This window comes from Hibiscus syriacus, unplaced genomic scaffold (genome assembly GCF_006381635.1).
Source record: "Hibiscus syriacus cultivar Baekdansim isolate YM2019G1 unplaced genomic scaffold, ASM638163v2 tig00005712_pilon, whole genome shotgun sequence".
Lineage (NCBI taxonomy): Eukaryota > Viridiplantae > Streptophyta > Magnoliopsida > Malvales > Malvaceae > Hibiscus > Hibiscus syriacus.
This window is the reverse complement of record NW_024062065.1, coordinates 15,012-34,314: the sequence shown is the minus strand read 5'-3', so window position 1 is coordinate 34,314 and position 19,303 is coordinate 15,012. Positions and strand designations below refer to the sequence as shown.

The 19,303-nt window shown below is 38.8% G+C and overlaps 1 pseudogene; it reads right to left on the bottom strand.

The window, feature by feature from the left end:
• Positions 1–12,683: 12,683 nt before the first annotated feature.
• LOC120199901 lies at positions 12,684–17,116 on the bottom strand (annotated as a pseudogene).
• Between the last annotated feature and the right edge of the window lie 2,187 nt (positions 17,117–19,303).

The following is a 19,303-nucleotide window of genomic DNA, read 5'->3' as shown; positions in this document are numbered from 1 at the left end:
TACCGCGGGGGCTGCGCCCCCACACCCCCAACCCACATAATTCGTAACCCCACAACGAGACTTTTTATGAGCCATACATAACAAATCTCCACCTTGGCGAATATCCTGCCCCTTGGAAACTTCAATGTGGGTTGGGTTACCTTGCTTCTTTAACAACTCGAAACATTCAACAAGTCCAAGCAATGCTTGAACTTGTCTGTCGTAACTGGCTTGGTGAACATATCAGCGGCATTCTCATCAGTATGTACCTTCTGAAACAAAACCTCTCCAGATGCAACCAACTCTCTGATCTTGTGAAACCTTACATCAATATGTTTAGTTCTAGCACGATACACCTGATTCTTAGCCAAGTGAATAGCACTTTGATTATCACAAAGCAACTGAACTCCACCTTGTTGAACACCCAACTCCTTCACTAAACCAGTAAGCCATAAAGCTTCTTTTGCAGCTTCAGCCGCTGCCATGTATTCAGCTTCAGTTGTAGATAGTGCCACGACAGATTGAACAGTAGACTTCCAGCAAATAGGCCCTCCACCAAGAGTAAACACATACCCTGTCGTAGATCTTCTATTATCCAAGTCACCTGCATAATCTGAATCCACATATCCTACAACCAAAGGATTATCCCGCTGACTCCCAAAAACAATTCCATGTCCACAGTACCCTTTAAGTACCGAAAGATCCACTTGACTGCATCCCAATGTTGCTTACCAGGTTTAGACATGTACTTACAAACTTGACTAACAGCATGAGCTAAATCAGGACGAGTACATACCATCGCATACATCAAGCAGCCAACAGCATTAGAATACGGAACCTTTGCCATATTTTCAGCTTCCTTATCTGTCTTAGGGCACTGTTCTGATGAGAGCTTAAAGTGATTCGCCAATGGAGTGCTAACTGGTTTCGCGCTGCTCATCGCAAACCTTTCTAGCATTTTCTCAACATAACCCCGTTGAGATAGCCGCAGTTTCCTTGAGTCTCTGTCCCTGCAAATTTCCATTCCAAGAATTTTCTTTGCAGCACCTAAATCTTTCATATCAAATTCCCGACTCAATAAAGTTTTCAAACCGATAACATCATCCATGTTCTTCGCAGCAATCAACATATCATCAACATACAATAATAGAAAAATAAAAGAACCATCATCAAGGCTCTTAACATAGACACAACAATCATACTCACATCGGTTGTAGCCAATCTTGATCATATAGGAGTCAAACCGTTTATACCACTGTCTCGGAGACTGTTTTAACCCGTACAAAGATTTCTTCAATCTGCAAACTAAATGCTCGTTTCCAGGTTGAGTGAAACCTTCAGGTTGCCGCATGTAGATCTGCTCCTCTAAATCACCATGCAAAAAAGCAGTTTTAACATCCATCTGCTCTAAATGCAAATCCCAACTAGCCACCAATGCAAGTACTGCTCGGATTGAAGTGTGCCTGACCACAGGAGAAAAGATTTCATCATAATCAACTCCTTTCTGCTGTGAAAAACCCTTCGCTACCAAACGAGCCTTGAACTTCTTCCCCTCTTTTTCTGTTACTGCTGGTTTCTTCTTATACACCCATTTGCAACCAATCGGCTTCTTACCCTCAGGAAGGGGAACTAACTCCCATGTGCGATTGTGATTCAAAGACTCCATCTCCTCAACCATGGCTGCCATCCACTTGTCGTTTTCCTGACTAGTAACGGCATCATGAAAAGTAACCGGATCATCACTGCTAACATAAGTGCAAAAGATACCAAGTCTTCAAAACCCAATCTGTTCGGAGGCTTTATATTCGTCCGTCTCACCCTGTCTCTGGCGAGAATATAATCCTGCAAATCATCCGTAGTGGAACCACCAGAAGTCGGTTGAGAAGTTTCTGGTTTCTCAACTGGAAACTGCTCGAAATCTACCACTGTCGTGTCTTGCTTCTGCTGCAACATGGATTGTTCATCAAAAACGACATCTCTACTAATCACAACTTTCTTCGCAACTGGATCCCAGAACTTGAATCCTTTGACACCTTTCTTGTAACCCAGAAAAATGCACTCCTTCGATTTTGCATCAAGTTTGGATCTCTCATCAGCAGGTACATGCACATAAGCAGGACAACCAAAATCCGTAAGTTATCAAAACTAACATCATGACCAGTCCATACCTCTTCTGCAACTTTCCCAGCCAGCGATGCCCTTGGCGATCTGTTGATAAGGTAACACGCCATGTTAACAGCCTCAGCCCAGAAGTGTTTGGGAAGCCCCGCATTCAACCGCAAACATCTGGCTCTTTCATTCAACGACCTGTTCATTCGTTCCGCAACACCATTTTGTTGTGGTGTCTTGCGCACTGTAAAATGCCTCTGAATCCCATGCTCCTTACAGAATTGTAGGAACTGTGAATCTGTGTACTCCGTACCATTGTCAGACCGCAAACACTTGATTTTTCGTCCTGTTTGGTTTTCTACCTCAGCTTTCCACAGCTTGAACTTCTCAAAAACTTCAGATTTCTGTTTCAAAAAATACACCCAAACTTTCCGTGAAAAATCATCAATAAAAGTAACATAGTACCTAGATCCACCCAAAGACGATGTCGTGGAAGGCCCCCATACATCAGAATGCACATAATCAAGAATCCCTTGAGTTGTGTGCTTCGCAGTCTTGAAACGGACTTTAGTCTGTTTACCAAGAACACAATACTTGCAAAAATCGAGCTTACAACTTTTGACACCATGCAACAAGTTTCTCTTGTGTAATTCTGCCATACCACGTTCACTAAGATGAGCAAGGCGCATATGCCACAATTTTGTCGTATCATCACAGGACTCAACAGAGTGAACTCCACCTGCAACGGTACTCCTAACAATCTGTAGATATTCCCTGCAGTCATCTTGCCTTTCATCACAGTCAATGCTCCTTTAACAATCCGAATGGTTTCCCTATCCTCGTCAGCCTTAGGGATAAAACCATTCTTGTGCAAAGTGCCCAAGGAAATCAAATTCTTCTTCAAGTCTGGGATATGTCGAACACCACTCAACGTCCGAACGGAGCCATCGTGCATCTTAATTCTGACATCACCAATACCAACAATATTGCAACATCGATCATCACCCAAATAAACCGAACCAGAATTAACCGGCTTGTATGTCGAAAACCATTCCCTATTTGGCGTGATGTGATAAGAACATCCAGAATCAAGAATCCAAGCATCCGTCAATTGTGTCGTTGAAATAGAAAGCATATCACCCTCACTGCAATCAGAAGTATCATCCTCGACCACGTTCACAGACTTGGATGAGCCATCACGCTTCTCATCAGTCTGCTTTTTCAACTTCGGACAGTCTCGCTTCATATGTCCCGCCTCCTTGCACTTGTAACAGTGAATCGTCTTCTTATCCCTGGATTTGGATCTGGAATTCCGCTTCCCGGACCCTGCCTTCTCTGGCTTCCGTCCACGATCTCGATTACCCTTGACATATAAGCTATCGGCTTGAGAGCTTTCCCCTGCATTCTGCTTCCGCTGGTTGTGAGCCAACAAGGCTGCAGTAATCTCCTCAACGTTGATAGTCTCTTTCCCATATGTAAGAGTAGTCACCATGTGTTCGTAAGAGGAAGGCAACGAACACAACAGAATCATCGCTCTGTCTTCATCCTCAATTTTCACATCAAGCCGAGCCAGATCAGAAACGATTTGATTGAAGACATTCACGTGTTGCGCCAAATCGTGATCGTCCTGCATCTTCAGCCCATACAGCCGCTGCTTCAGATACAGTTTTGTCGTTAAGGATTTGGACATAAACTGACTTTCCAACTTCCTCCAAATTTCGTCTGGAGACGATAGATGCATGACGTGATACATGACCTCGTCCGCCAAGCATAATCGTATGGTTCCTGCCGCTCGCTGCTGCAATTCTTCCCAATCTTCCTCATCTATCGACGCCGGCTTTGTAGGTCGCAAAGCCTTCAAGATCCCTTGCTGCGCCAATAGATCCTTCACCCTCGTTTGCCATAATCCGAAGTTACCCTGACCATCGAATTTCGCGATTTCAAATTTTGCTCCTGACATCTGATACCAATTGTTGGTATTGGTGATGTCAGAATTAAGATGCACGATGGCTCCGTTCGGACGTTGAGTGGTGTTCGACATATCCCAGACTTGAAGAAGAATTTGATTTCCTTGGGCACTTTGCACAAGAATGGTTTTATCCCTAAGGCTGACGAGGATAGGGAAACCATTCGGATTGTTAAAGGAGCATTGACTGTGATGAAAGGCAAGATGACTGCAGGGAAATATCTACAGATTGTTAGGGAGTACCGTTGCAGGTGGAGTTCACTCTGTTGAGTCCTGTGATGATACGACAAAATTGTGGCATATGCGCCTTGCTCATCTTAGTGAACGTGGTATGGCAGAATTACACAAGAGAAACTTGTTGCATGGTGTCAAAAGCTGTAAGCTCGATTTTTGCAAGTATTGTGTTCTTGGTAAACAGACTAAAGTCCGTTTCAAGACTGCGAAGCACACAACTCAAGGGATTCTTGATTATGTGCATTCTGATGTATGGGGGCCTTCCACGACATCGTCTTTGGGTGGATCTAGGTACTATGTTACTTTTATTGATGATTTTTCACGGAAAGTTTGGGTGTATTTTTTGAAACAGAAATCTGAAGTTTTTGAGAAGTTCAAGCTGTGGAAAGCTGAGGTAGAAAACCAAACAGGACGAAAAATCAAGTGTTTGCGGTCTGACAATGGTACGGAGTACACAGATTCACAGTTCCTACAATTCTGTAAGGAGCATGGGATTCAGAGGCATTTTACAGTGCGCAAGACACCACAACAGAATGGTGTTGCGGAACGAATGAACAGGTCGTTGAATGAAAGAGCCAGATGTTTGCGGTTGAATGCGGGGCTTCCAAACACTTCTGGGCTGAGGCTGTTAACATGGCGTGTTACCTTATCAACAGATCGCCAAGGGCATCGCTGGCTGGGAAAGTTGCAGAAGAGGTATGGACTGGTCATGATGTTAGTTTGATAACTTACGGATTTTGGTTGTCCTGCTTATGTGCATGTACCTGCTGATGAGAGATCCAAACTTGATGCAAAATCGAAGGAGTGCATTTTTCTGGGTTACAAGAAAGGTGTCAAAGGATTCAAGTTCTGGGATCCAGTTGCGAAGAAAGTTGTGATTAGTAGAGATGTCGTTTTTGATGAACAGTCTATGTTGCAGCAGAAACAAGACACGACAGTGGTAGATTTCGAGCAGTTTCCAGTTGAGAAACCAGAAACTTCTCAACCGACTTCTGGTGGTTCCACTACGGATGATTTGCAGGATTATAGTCTGCCAGAGACAGGGTGAGACGGACGAATATAAAGCCTCCGAACAGATTGGGTTTTGAAGACTTGGTATCTTTTGCAGTTACTGTTAGCAGTGATGATCCATTTACTTTTCATGATGCCGTTACTAGTCAGGAAAACGACAAGTGGATGGCAGCCATGGTTGAGGAGATGGAGTCTTTGAATCACAATCGCACATGGGAGTTAGTTCCCCTCCTGAGGGTAAGAAGCCGATTGGTTGCAAATGGGTGTATAAGAAGAAACCAGTAGTAACAGAAAAAGAGGGGGAGAAGTTCAAGGCTCGTTTGGTAGCGAAGGGTTTTTCACAGCAGAAAGGAGTTGATTATGATGAAATCTTTTCTCCTGTGGTCAGGCACACTTCAATCCGAGCAGTACTTGCATTGGTGGCTAGTTGGGATTTGCATTTAGAGCAGATGGATGTTAAAACTGCTTTTTTGCATGGTGATTTAGAGGAGCAGATCTACATGCGGCAACCTGAAGGTTTCACTCAACCTGGAAACGAGCATTTAGTTTGCAGATTGAAGAAATCTTTGTACGGGTTGAAACAGTCTCCGAGACAGTGGTATAAACGGTTTGACTCCTATATGATCAAGATTGGCTACAACCGATGTGAGTATGATTGTTGTGTCTATGTTAAGAGCCTTGATGATGGTTCTTTTATTTTTCTATTACTGTATGTTGATGATATGTTGATTGCTGCGAAGAACATGGATGATGTTATCGGTTTGAAAACTTTATTGAGTCAGGAATTTGATATGAAAGATTTAGGTGCTGCAAAGAAAATTCTTGAAATGGAAATTTGCAGGGACAGAGACTCAAGGAAACTGCGGCTATCTCAACGGGGTTATGTTGAGAAAATGCTAGAAAGGTTTGCAATGAGCAGCGCGAAACCAGTTAGCACTCCATTGGCGAATCACTTTAAGCTCTCATCAGAACAGTGCCCTAAGACAGATAAGGAAGCTGAAAATATGGCAAAGGTTCCGTATTCTAATGCTGTTGGCTGCTTGATGTATGCGATGGTATGTACTCGTCCTGATTTAGCTCATGCTGTTAGTCAAGTTTGTAAGTACATGTCTAAACCTGGTAAGCAACATTGGGATGCAGTCAAGTGGATCTTTCGGTACTTAAAGGGTACTGTGGGACATGGAATTGTTTTTGGGAGTCAGCGGGATAATCCTTTGGTTGTAGGATATGTGGATTCAGATTATGCAGGTGACTTGGATAATAGAAGATCTACGACAGGGTATGTGTTTACTCTTGGTGGAGGGCCTATTTGCTGGAAGTCTACTGTTCAATCTGTCGTGGTACTATCTACAACTGAAGCTGAATACATGGCAGCGGCTGAAGCTGCAAAAGAAGCTTTATGGCTTACTGGTTTAGTGAAGGAGTTGGGTGTTCAACAAGGTGGAGTTCAGTTGCTTTGTGATAATCAAAGTGCTATTCACTTGGCTAAGAATCAGGTGTATCGTGCTAGAACTAAACATATTGATGTAAGGTTCCACAAGATCAGAGAGTTGGTTGCATCTGGAGAGGTTTTGTTTCAGAAGGTACATACTGATGAGAATGCCGCTGATATGTTCACCAAGCCAGTTACGACAGACAAGTTCAAGCATTGCTTGGACTTGTTGAATGTTTCGAGTTGTTAAAGAAGCAAGGTAACCCAACCCACATTGAAGTTTCCAAGGGGCAGGATATTCGCCAAGGTGGAGATTTGTTATGTATGGCTCATAAAAAGTCTGTGAACGTGGTCGAGGATGATACTTCTGATTGCAGTGAGGGTGATATGCTTTCTATTTCAACGACACAATTGACGGATGCTTGGATTCTTGATTCTGGATGTTCTTATCACATCACGCCAAATAGGGAATGGTTTTCGACATACAGGCCGGTTAATTCTGGTTCGGTTTATTTGGGTGATGATCGATGTTGCAATATTGTTGGTATTGGTGATGTCAGAATTAAGATGCACGATGGCTCCGTTCGGACGTTGAGTGGTGTTCGACATATCCCAGACTTGAAGAAGAATTTGATTTCCTTGGGCACTTTGCACAAGAATGGTTTTATCCCTAAGGCTGACGAGGATAGGGAAACCATTCGGATTGTTAAAGGAGCATTGACTGTGATGAAAGGCAAGATGACTGCAGGGAATATCTACAGATTGTTAGGGAGTACCGTTGCAGGTGGAGTTCACTCTGTTGAGTCCTGTGATCATCACCCAAATAAACCGAACCAGAATTAACCGGCTTGTATGTCGAAAACCATTCCCTATTTGGCGTGATGTGATAAGAACATCCAGAATCAAGAATCCAAGCATCCGTCAATTGTGTCGTTGAAATAGAAAGCATATCACCCTCACTGCAATCAAAACTAACATCATGACCAGTCCATACCTCTTCTGCAACTTTCCCAGCCAGCGATGCCCTTGGCGATCTGTTGATAAGGTAACACGCCATGTTAACAGCCTCAGCCCAGAAGTGTTTGGGAAGCCCCGCATTCAACCGCAAACATCTGGCTCTTTCATTCAACGACCTGTTCATTCGTTCCGCAACACCATTCTGTTGTGGTGTCTTGCGCACTGTAAAATGCCTCTGAATCCCATGCTCCTTACAGAATTGTAGGAACTGTGAATCTGTGTACTTCGTACCATTGTCAGACCGCAAACACTTGATTTTTCGTCCTGTTTGGTTTTCTACCTCAGCTTTCCACAGCTTGAACTTCTCAAAAACTTCAGATTTCTGTTTCAAAAAATACACCCAAACTTTCCGTGAAAAATCATCAATAAAAGTAACATAGTACCTAGATCCACCCAAAGACGATGTCGTGGAAGGCCCCCATACATCAGAATGCACATAATCAAGAATCCCTTGAGTTGTGTGCTTCGCAGTCTTGAAACGGACTTTAGTCTGTTTACCAAGAACACAATACTTGCAAAATCGAGCTTACAACTTTTGACACCATGCAACAAGTTTCTCTTGTGTAATTCTGCCATACCACGTTCACTAAGATGAGCAAGGCGCATATGCCACAATTTTGTCGTATCATCACAGGACTCAACAGAGTGAACTCCACCTGCAACGGTACTCCCTAACAATCTGTAGATATTCCCTGCAGTCATCTTGCCTTTCATCACAGTCAATGCTCCTTTAACAATCCGAATGGTTTCCCTATCCTCGTCAGCCTTAGGGATAAAACCATTCTTGTGCAAAGTGCCCAAGGAAATCAAATTCTTCTTCAAGTCTGGGATATGTCGAACACCACTCAACGTCCGAACGGAGCCATCGTGCATCTTAATTCTGACATCACCAATACCAACAATATTGCAACATCGATCATCACCCAAATAAACCGAACCAGAATTAACCGGCTTGTATGTCGAAAACCATTCCCTATTTGGCGTGATGTGATAAGAACATCCAGAATCAAGAATCCAAGCATCCGTCAATTGTGTCGTTGAAATAGAAAGCATATCACCCTCACTGCAATCAGAAGTATCATCCTCGACCACGTTCACAGACTTGGATGAGCCATCACGCTTCTCATCAGTCTGCTTTTTCAACTTCGGACAGTCTCGCTTCATATGTCCCGCCTCCTTGCACTTGTAACAGTGAATCGTCTTCTTATCCTGGATTTGGATCTGGAATTCCGCTTCCCGGACCCTGCCTTCTCTGGCTTCCGTCCACGATCTCGATTACCCTTGACATATAAGCTATCGGCTTGAGAGCTTTCCCCTGCATTCTGCTTCCGCTGGTTGTGAGCCAACAAGGCTGCAGTAATCTCCTCAACGTTGATAGTCTCTTTCCCATATGTAAGAGTAGTCACCATGTGTTCGTAAGAGGAAGGCAACGAACACAACAGAATCATCGCTCTGTCTTCATCCTCAATTTTCACATCAAGCCGAGCCAGATCAGAAACGATTTGATTGAAGACATTCACGTGTTGCGCCAAATCGTGATCGTCCTGCATCTTCAGCCCATACAGCCGCTGCTTCAGATACAGTTTTGTCGTTAAGGATTTGGACATAAACTGACTTTCCAACTTCCTCCAAATTTCGTCTGGAGACGATAGATGCATGACGTGATACATGACCTCGTCCGCCAAGCATAATCGTATGGTTCCTGCCGCTCGCTGCTGCAATTCTTCCCAATCTTCCTCATCTATCGACGCCGGCTTTGTAGGTCGCAAAGCCTTCAAGATCCCTTGCTGCGCCAATAGATCCTTCACCCTCGTTTGCCATAATCCGAAGTTACCCTGACCATCGAATTTCGCGACTTCGAATTTTGCTCCTGACATCTGATACCAATTGTTGACGAAAACGGGTAAAGAAAACGAAAGAACACGAGAATTTTACGAGGTTCGGCAATGTGCTTACGTCCTCGGTGCCTAGGCGGCGCTAGAAGTTTTATTCAATGATCTTTTAGGTCTAGGTTACATCTCTATTTATAATAGAAAACCCTGGTACATAATTACAAAATCAACCCTGTACCGTACCGCGGGGGCTGCGCCCCCACACCCCCAACCCACATAATTCGTAACCCCACAACGAGACTTTTTATGAGCCATACATAACACTTGTTGATGTAATAAACTAAAGTGGTTGATCATATCCAACTTTAAGGCTCATACTTATAGTAGGAATCATTTTTCCGGGAAAATTACTCTTTACTTTTCCACTTAAACATTCATCATTCACACATGCCAATCCTTCTTTGGTGGTGGATATTTGTCTTATCACCTGATAAAATTACCAAATCTAAACTACTTTAGCTCTTTATGTTCCGACTACTTTTCTTACATGTTTATTCATTGATCGATCGATCACATCTTACATGGTCTTATTAACGATGAGATTTAACTCCCAATTGACAAACGTTTACTGATTAATAAATAAGAGTAAGAGAAGTAAAAATATTTTTTTTAAATTAAATATAAGAACAATGTTATCTTTTTAAAATTTCAAATTTATTAAGCGACCTCAGTAGTAAAAATAAATATTATTATTTTTAAAAGATTCGAGTTTAAACAATTATATTTACATTATATATATATATATATATATATATTAAAAATATCACATAATATTTTATAATTTTACAAATGATTAAATATGTTTTTTCATACATAAATGAAAATCACAGTGAAAAAGTTAAAATTAAATGCATGAAAAGAGTGTTGGCAAATGATAAATCATGTGAAGTGAATGTATCCAAAAATTCCATCTTATCAATATATCTCTTTTGTTAGCAATTTTCTTCAATAATTCTAATAAGAAAAACAAAAGTTAAAGCAAAAATGCTGGAAGAGTTCATTGAACCAAAAAGAAACTCCAACAAGTAATCATATGTTGAGGTTCATTACCAACAAATTAGTCCTTTTTTTACAGCTAAACTTGACCCATCAATATTTTAATAAATGAGAATCTTAAAAAAAATAAGCATATAAAAATCAGTAACACATCCATAAATATTTTTTAGGATGTACACACATATATTAACAACAACAACAAAAATTATACGGATGGATACGAATAAAATTTCAAAATTAACATAATTAACAATATAAATAAAAACTCAAAAAAATAATTTTTAAGGTAGGCACGTGCTCACCATCACTCGTGAGTGGATCCGCAATTGGTGATAAAAACTTTTATTGAGAGTATATATTCTCCTAATTAGTTTGCTTGCCACCAAATGATGATATGCCACTGCTAGCCAGAGCATGGAATGGCGAGTATGACGATTTCTTTAACCAAAAAAAAAAAGGTAGATTACATTTTTATTCATTGAACTTTACTCTCTTTTCTATTTCATTCATTGTACTTTTAATTTTTTTAATTTTCTCACTAAACTTTAGAAATTAAACTTTTTGGTCACTAACATTTACTAAGTAATGGGGTGCTCGTGTGGCTTATTTTAATAATAAAACATGCAACATATGACTTATAACTAAAAAGATAAATTACACGTTTACTCATTGAACTTTACTCTCTCTCCTATTTTACTCACTATACTTTTAATTTTTTTCAATTAATATAGCAACGTCATAATGCATTTATAAATTTAACGGTCGAGTGACCAAAAAAAGTTCAATGTCTAAAGTTCGGCGAACAAATTAAAAAATTGAAAGTACGGTGAGTGAAATAGGAGAGAGGGTAAAGTTCAGTGAGTAAACGTGTAATTTATCCAAAAAATAAGATTAGGCAACAAAGGACAGCTTATTTGTAAGAAAAATAAATAAATTACAAAACCAAAATTGCAAAAGTCAAGGGCTTTTTACAGAATAAATAATACTAATTAAGGTGTCAAAGTTATAGTAGTGTTTTATACATATCTCAAGACAGGGACCAAACCTTAAAGTGTTCAAACATGCTGGGTCCAGATTTAGTATTTTACTATAACATAAAATGTTTTGAGAATACAATAATAATAAAGTATAATCGATGGCTTTACTATTGACATTTAGGAAAATATATAAATAAAAGAGGTGTTAATGGAGTTGGATGGCTGATTCATTTTCCTTAAGGTTGAGACTGATGATTTTTGGGTGAACTACTTATTTGATCATCCATATATTACTCAGTTTCTATTTTGGTCACTCAACTATTATTTTTTTTAAAATCATATTCATCGTTACATTTTGGTTTTGTTTTAATCACTTAAAAGATTAACTATAACGCTGACATGTCACCATAATATAATATCACATCAGCATTGAAAAATAATTTTAAAAATATTGCATCAACTCCATCAATAAGTCTTTTAATAGCAAGTGACCAAACCAGAATCAGAATTTAACGTTAAGTATAATTTTGAAAAAAAATTATTAAGTGGCCAAAATAAAATAAGTGACCAAGTAGATAATTCTTCTGCCAGATTTATGAAAATGATGGTTAGTTCCTTTATGAACATAAAGATTCTGTCTGGCATTCATATCCACCACTAAACAGTTGTAAGCGAAAAATAATGATTTGATTGGAATTTGAAGTTAGGGAGGGTTGGATTCATAAGTTATTTCATTTTCTTTCTGGGTTTGGAATCTTGTTTGCAGTAATCATGCAGTAACAGTGGTTGAGGCATATTTCAGCTGTCAAAATGTCAAATCATAGAATCTGTACTCACAGATGCTGTTCTCTGTCAGGTTGGGGACAATTATTGTAAAAACAAGACATGGTGGTCTCATCAGATGGACCTGACCATATAATTCAATCCCCAGATTTTCATTGAATGAATGATAAATTGATGTTCATTTTGAATGTTCACTGCAAAATTTTATTTGGTTCTTCATATAACACCATAACTTGGTTGATGTTGCCTTCAATCTGCAGTTATATATACAAAAGTTAGGAACCTTATTAAAGATGGAAAAGGGAAAATTGCATTTTAGTACAAACATATGAAGTGTGAGTATTCAGGTGACTTGCAGCATCTTTGAAATGCTCACAAAGACCTAAATCTGAAGCTTGTAACCTTGCAAAACTGATGGGAGGATTAAATTACTCTGATGCTTTGGCTACATTGGTTGCTTTTGTTTGCAGAAGCATACCCCATTTCCTTCAATGAAAGAGGTGGTGCACGATGCCGAATACTATGAGTTGCAGTTTTTCGAGTGAGTTACCGCCGATGGGTTCTCACTTTCTCCCCACCTGTACGAGCAAATGTAAAATCAACGTCTCGGGATCTTGGCCATCCCCAACAGTTCTCAGTCAAAAGGCTTTGCAATCTGCAAGACCACGCCAGCCAAGTTTTGCGTTACAGGACTGGCAGTTGTAGCCGCAAATTCATTTTCGAACAGTCCTATGAAACTCTCTCGAGCTCGTGCGCATTCCTTTCTTCAACACGTTCCAAAAGTCCCTGGTAGGCTTTGGAGGACTCGGAACTGAACCTTTCCATTGCCTCGAAAATGCGTTGCAAGCTACCCTGCAAACTAATGTTGCTAGTGTCACTCTGATACACAACATTTCCAGCTACTGAGAGACCATTACCATTACCATCTCCAGAGACCATAACAATTTTTTTATCCAATGCTTGGATCTCTTTCTGCAACTTTTGATCCTCTCTATCCAAGCTCCTAGCCTTTCTATCCAAATCCTTATTGGCCATCATTCTCCGATGCATTTCCGACTTATCTTGTTCCCAAAGCTGGAACATACTCATGGCAAAAATCCGCATGGAGTCGACCACCTCCCTTTCAGATATTCTATCCATTGATTGCGACCACTGATTACATATCACAAATATGGGGGGTGCACCTACCCTGCTAGGCGAGAAGGGAGCTACTCCATCATCAGTCACTTCAGGTTCATAGTAAAGACATTTGAGAAGCCAATTATTCAAAGCCCGGACATAACCCTTCTGAGCACCGATCCAACTAGCGAATCTTACGGTCCAACTATTAAGCTCATGCTTGAGTTGCAAAGTGGCCTTAAGATGATCATCACTGAGCTTTTTTCCAGACCCAATAGAACCTAAACTCTTGGCTTCTCTAATCACCTGACACTGGCTACGGTGGCATTCAAGCATGCATCTCCACATTCTGTTTAAGCTGGAAAAGAAATTACAAGAAAACAATGTAAAGGCACAAAAAAGGTAATTGTAAATGGTAAGTAGATATTGATTTGTGGAGTGATGAAAAATTGAACATTCAGTACAGCCAAGGTAATGATAACAATGAAAAACGACGAAAAAGGGAGTCAAATTAGCAAAAGCAATATCTACAGAACCTTGCTTATCTTCTCCAGTCTCATAACCGGAAAAAAATGTCCTTTAACAGCAACTAATTGGTAGAAGACGAATATGATCATTAAGTTTTCCAGTTCACATCTGTAAACACAAATACGGTCGCATAAAAGTGCATTTGAACATGTAAATCGCACTAAAGTTTTGCATACCTATCTATATGATACACAGTGATGGAAGGTGCATCACTCAGTACTATATTGAATCTTTAATAGAGCATAATAAGGCACAGGCTCTTCACAAATTCTATCTAGAGTTCAATTGATATAATATCGAGCACTATACTGGAAACTCAAATAATAATCTTCCAACATGGTAACTACACATTTTAGGCCAAACCACCAATTAGTAGCTCCTCACAAATTCTATCCAGAGTGAAGAGCAATGTACATAGGGAATACAGAATGGGATGGAAAAAATAAAAGAGTTGAACAAGAAATAATACCCTTCAATCAGATCATTGAGCAGTGGCCATAACTCCTCATCCCTGATCTTATTAATTGTCACAGATATCTTGTCAACAACTTGAATTGCTATTCTTATCTTTGTGGATAGGCTCCTGATCGTCTGTCGGGTTGAATCAATTTTGTTTGCTTCAGCACCCCTTTCATCTAGCCACTTCAACTTACAGCATTTCCTATCATGAGCCACCCGCATCTTCTCCTCAGCCTGCATTGTATCAAAAACTTCTCGTTAAGGAGAATAAGAAAGGTTATGATACTACTAAAAGAAGAGGCATAAAACTGCTCTTCATCTAGGGAATAACCAGGTCACAGTGACCATAAAGTATTCCTAAAACAGGTGCAGAAACGACATAAGTTGAAACATAAACCACAGGACGTTATTCATCAAAAGCACAAATCCTTGCAAAGTGAATATCTCAGAGAAGTAACTTTCAGAATATAAATCAAAAAAAACTAAAACACCCACGGGTATATAATCTATAGATGATCAAACTGAAATGAAAAGTAATCAAATGTAAAACCAACAATAATATCCATGAATCAGGTAGTTCATACAGCATTATGAGAAAACCATGAATCTGATATTGAAAAGAGTAGATGGGTAAAAAGCTGGGAAAAGGAAGAAACAGATACCAGGTTCAACAACATGTAATTCAACATCAAGCCACAGTATACCTTTACTTCATTGTAGAGTTTTTTTTCCCAAAGATACAACTTTTGCAAGGTAGAGGAAAGTTTTCTCTGGTTCCTGGCTAATTCTTCATTTAGTTCTAGAAAAGCAGGATCAGTATTGTTAGCCGAAGATGAAGACTCATCGGTCTTAGAAGTAGACAGCTGAGATGATGCTAATGATACTGAAGGAGTAACTACATGCAACATCTTGGAAACTGTTGCATGAAAATTCCAAAAACCCACAGTTAATAATTAATAGTATTACTATAAGAGAAAACTCAATCTAATCATGCTGCAAATCAAAAATTCATATTTATAGCAAAAATCAAAACTTTCCAATCCACAAATGTACACATGATGTATATTACGGATAAAAGCAATAACACAACAATCCTGTAAATGTAACGGGAATCATTACCATGTTTACGCTGATAAGGAAGTGTTCCGACCTCGAGCAACTCGGCGATTTCACTTCCTGACTCAGAAGCTTTAACAAACTGAGCCTGTATCTCTTTAGCCACCTCAAAAACATTGCTTGGAGGGCCATTTGACCCCTTACCACGGTCCTCAGCGCTCTCGTCACTTACAACTTTCTTATTCACCACATGAACCTCATATTCCACCCTATCATTTTCCACCCCAACACTCGGCCTGGTCTGGTAAAGCGAAGCCTCTGCTTCACTACCAACAACTTTACCTGCTTCATCTTCAACTGGGGACTTGGAATACCCTTCTTCTCTATCAACAACTTTCTGGTCTCCGTGCACTTCTTTGACTACTTCATGTTGATAATTCTCATCTTCCAACTCAGGGATCCCTTCAGCTTCCCTTACGTCCCTCAAATCCCACTAGGCGTGTACGGACGGTAGTAGTTTCATAACTCCCAAAAGGGTTCAAGAAATCCCAAGCTGAAGCTCTCGGAGGTGAAGGTGGAGGAGGCGGTGGTTTCGCTGTCGACGACGGTTGCAGTGAAGACTCATAACCAGGCCCCGAATAAGAAGAATAGTTACTGAAACCATAATTACTAAAACCACTGGGATTTTGGTAACCCGTATAAGGATATGAACCAGAACTAGGATTGTTGTTATTATTGTTACTAAGTAAGGGTTAGGATAAGAAGATGAAGATTCACCCATATAAACTCTCTCTGGATTCCCAGGCCTTTGTTCATAAACGATAGACGGCGTTGGCTGCTTCTTCATGAAATTCATATGCATAAACCCACCAGGGAAAGACGACCCAGTTTCAAAAGCACCATAATTGGGATAATTTTGTTGCAAATACTCAATATGACCTCCACCATCGTTGTGCAAAGGAGAAGAATGATCCGAATGGTGCAAAGACCCGCCAGAGTCATCTTCATCCGAATCAGAAAGGAAGTGAAGATGAGACCCGGAATTCGAATGGGAATGGCGATGAGAAACAGCATCTTTCTTGGGTTGACCCGACCCGACTTGAACCGGATCCACCGATTTGCTTTTAAGCTTATTAGGAGACGGAGGAGGAGGCATCGCCGCCAAAGAAGTTCCGAAATCATGGTCGACGAAATTGTTCAAAGACTGCCCAAATAACTTCAAAGAAGCCGTATAAGCAACGTGAGCTTCAGCTAAAGCAAAACGTTGCTTAATCGCTTCGTCTAAAAAACTACACCTTTCCCGACAAAGAGCAACTGCCGGAAGATCATCCAACTTCGAACTAGAACATCCCATATCTCCCCAAAAACCAGAAAAAGGGGGGGAGAGAAAAAGGGGAAAAACCCAGCAAAGTATAGTAACTGCTTTACATGAAGTAAACGAACTAACGGGATAACTGTGATTGTTTCTCAGGAAAATTTTAGGGTAAGAGAAAGAAAGGAAGAGAAAGATGGAATCTTTGCCAGCAGTTAGTATGTCAGAATGAAAAAAAAAGTAGGAGAGTACAGAGAGAAAACAGTGGTTCCTTTTTTTCATCAAATTCATTTGGTACTAATTTAACTTTTCCAAAATATAAGACTACTAACACATTTGATTTCTTTTTTTATGACTATTTTTTTTGTTAAAAAAATTGTGGTTACATGCATTATTAGTTTGCTATATTTTAATTATTAAACTGTTAATTTTCATTACATTAGTAACATAATATATTAAAAATAGTTAATTTTAAATTTTATTCTTAATTTTAGATAAAATATTTTTATCATAAATTTTAAATAAAATTTTAGTTTTAACCTAGAATCATGTCAAGTCTCCCTTATCAATCATCATCGATCACTGGCAAATGTCATTAACAACACATATCCTGCAAATGTATATGCTCATAATCTACATGATCAAAACATAACAAATCGATTCTTTTAATAGCAAAAAATGATTATAAGGTAGTATGTGTTCATAATCTCTCTTAGTCATTGACAATGCACACCCTAAAGATATAGTTACTCAAACCCAATACCTTTAGAAAGAATAACACTTTCTTTAATGACTGAAATCGTTTGATGAATTTATAACAAATCAAATTTTAAAAATGATGTTATCTAAAAAAATAATCACAATTTTAATTATTAAATTGATACTTCTCTATGTCAAAAAAGGTACTATACACACACGCGCACGCAGGCACACACACATATTAAAATGAGGTCTCATTAAAAATCTTTTCTAAATCTATAAGTGGAAAAGAGTACCCACAAGAACTTCATTATTAAATAGAATGCTCAGTCAATACATTGTTTCTAATAATCTCGAGACAAATCGAATTAAAATACATTACCAGGTTGATTTTGGTATATTTAATAAAAATAATAATTAAAGCAAATATTCCAATACAACACATACATAATGACTTTAAACCTTTTTTGTAAAGGCAAGCTCTTTGATTAACAATGGAAAAAGACAACTGAACAAATTGGGGATAAAAATGGATTAGGTCTAAACTTGATGACATTAGGTGCATGCATCATGATTTGGGGTCTTGGGGCCATACATGATGCATTTGGGGAAAAGGCCAACAAATTTTCAAACTTTTATTTCTTTTCACAAAGAGAGCTAATTATGTTGAAATAATACTAAAATATTTAATTTAAATATTTAAATGATTTTCTTATTTATTCAATTTCGTCTTTTTAATTCACTCCCTTAATATTTTATTTTATTTTATTTTATTTAGTCCTATAGTTATAATTGTTTGCAGATTTTTCTTTTCATCAATTATTTGACTTTTTTTTTACGTTTAATTTATGAAATTTAAAATTTTTATTATTAATATATCAAATAATTTTATAAATAGGTGTATCTTTTGGGATGTAGATCCTTATTATTATGAAAATAAATGTAGCCAACGGCATTGCTTTTAACATGTAGAATTATGTAGTCAGCAGCTTCAGTTGTTGGTGGCATTGCCATTGATAGAACCCCACAATAAACAACAAGCAATGGACCACACTATGCCTCTACAATTGACCTCCTTTATCAACTTGAAGAAAGGGAAATGTTAACCCCATAATCACACCCTATTGTTTTTTATTTTAAATTTTATAGCCCCCTTATTTTATTTTTACCTGTAAAATATTTTGCAGAGGCGGAATACAGTGAAGATTAATGGGGGTCATGGTCTCCAAAATTTGAAAAATTATAATTTTGACTCTTAAAGTTTTAAAAAATTAATTTGGCACCACAAAATTTTTAGGAATTCAGATTAAGCTTTTAAATTTTTTAATGTTCTTAGTTGAACCCCTCCCTTAATTTTTAAAAATTTTCATTAAGCCTTTCAAAATTTAAAATTTTTTAGTTAGACCCCAATTTTTTTTTTTTTTTGAAAAAAAATGCAAATTGGATCATTCAATCTTTTTAAAAAAAATTACTTTTAACCTCTAAAGTTTTTAATGTAACACGCTCAGACCGATACAGGTGATCTGATCCAATCTGAGATTTGAGTTAAAAAGTTCGATATGTTCCATCAGTACAAAGAAAATTGTACATATAATTTATTTTAGTAAAACAGACTTTCAAAGAGACAGTAATTTATACTTGAAAATATCTGACTGCCCTCTATCTAATCACCAGAAAGTGTGTAGGTTCCCCTAAACCAAAGCTCATCTTAGCCAGAGCACGAAGTAGAGGTGC